We start from the raw sequence: 1,362 nt of genomic DNA on the forward strand, positions 1-1,362 counted from the left end.
CAATATAGGTATATACTAAGTTTCAGTCTTTCTAGTGTTAATCAGTGTTCTGCGGTTGGCACGAGCTTTCGTTTGCCTTATGAACCAGGAGGTTCGATGCTCCATTTATTTTACGGCAGATTAAAATTAGTCGCAAACAGGGATAGCGGCGACCGGTTGAGCAGAAACGCGCCCCGGCCATAGAGCCTGCTACTCTGCTTAACTCCTCGGATTAAACCCTTTTCAAAAGCCGTTAGAATTTGCCTTAATAAAAATCGTTCGCTTTGAGAGGCACGCTTCACGATCGAGCGGTTCCTGTATTTACAGGATGTATCAAATTATGAATTTGCTAATTCTCGTATCGTCGCGACTAGTTTCAAAATCGATAATCAACCTGATCCAATTAAGCCGCGTACACAGGACTGATATCGCGTTCCTATATCGTATCGTGTTCTCGAATAATTAGACATACGCGTTTGTAATCAGTACGTCCGTATCTCTTTTTCCCGCTTTTGTCTTGCCTCGTCGGAATGATGTAATCACGCTCGTACACAAGCCGAATCTCATTTTCCTCATATTTCGTTCTACATTATTAATGAGTGGACTGCGAGTTTTTATCTAAAATGGAACGTTGCATTTTTAAAAAATCAAATCATCACTGTTTTACTCTATGGAAATATTAATATACATTCCACTTTTTCAATCTCCTGTCGCCGGGTATTACACGTTTTTATCATTTTCGTATTTTGCAATTTTTATTTTTTCTTTCACAATACAACGCTTTCATGTCACGTGTACTCAATGGTATTTATTATTCGTGAACGGCATTGTTCTTTGTAAAAAATTCATCTGGAGGCTTGCGACGCGAATTCATTTGGAACGGGGAACATAGGTTGCGAGCGGATCGATTCACCGTGCAAAGTTCACTGCTATGTCTATTATTAGCACTAGCCGGAGCCCACAATCGTAGGTTACAGTCAGTAAATCAGCCAGCGATCGTATTTTGTCGCGCATTGTCCCTGATAAGGAGCGCCTGTTTCGTTAATAACAATTAACCGAGGGAAATAATGATTGATCGATCGATCGATTCATTCATTGATATCAGCTGATTAGTGCAAAGACTGCTTACCCCTTGTCTATTCTCGAACTTCGGCTTAAACGTCTAATCGGTACTAATAATTCCGAGAAGATCGAAACTGGGGCAAAGCTCGGGGTAGGTCGTAGCGAAAGTTTCCAGAACTTAATAAGCGGCTCGTTCATTTCGAGAAACGAGCTTGATCACTTAATAAGCTGGATAATCTCATTTTTATATCTTATTATTTTCTACTATCAACGCGTTATCTATTAAATGCTTTTACTTAATTTTCCTCGATTTCATTGCGC

The 1,362-nt window shown here is 40.0% G+C and overlaps 2 protein-coding genes across 6 annotated transcripts in view; both read left to right on the plus strand.

Annotated features, from left to right (window-relative positions):
- The window catches only part of Sesn (Sestrin), a 127,183-nt gene that overhangs the window by 30,890 nt on the left and 94,931 nt on the right, over positions 1–1,362 (plus strand). The window lies entirely within an intron of this gene.
- LOC108625898 (uncharacterized) overlaps positions 1–1,362 on the plus strand; it is a 12,837-nt gene that overhangs the window by 8,749 nt on the left and 2,726 nt on the right. The window lies entirely within an intron of this gene.

Source organism: Ceratina calcarata, unplaced genomic scaffold, assembly GCF_001652005.2.
Source record: "Ceratina calcarata isolate Rehan_Ccalc_2016 unplaced genomic scaffold, ASM165200v1 scaffold379.2, whole genome shotgun sequence".
Lineage (NCBI taxonomy): Eukaryota > Metazoa > Arthropoda > Insecta > Hymenoptera > Apidae > Ceratina > Ceratina calcarata.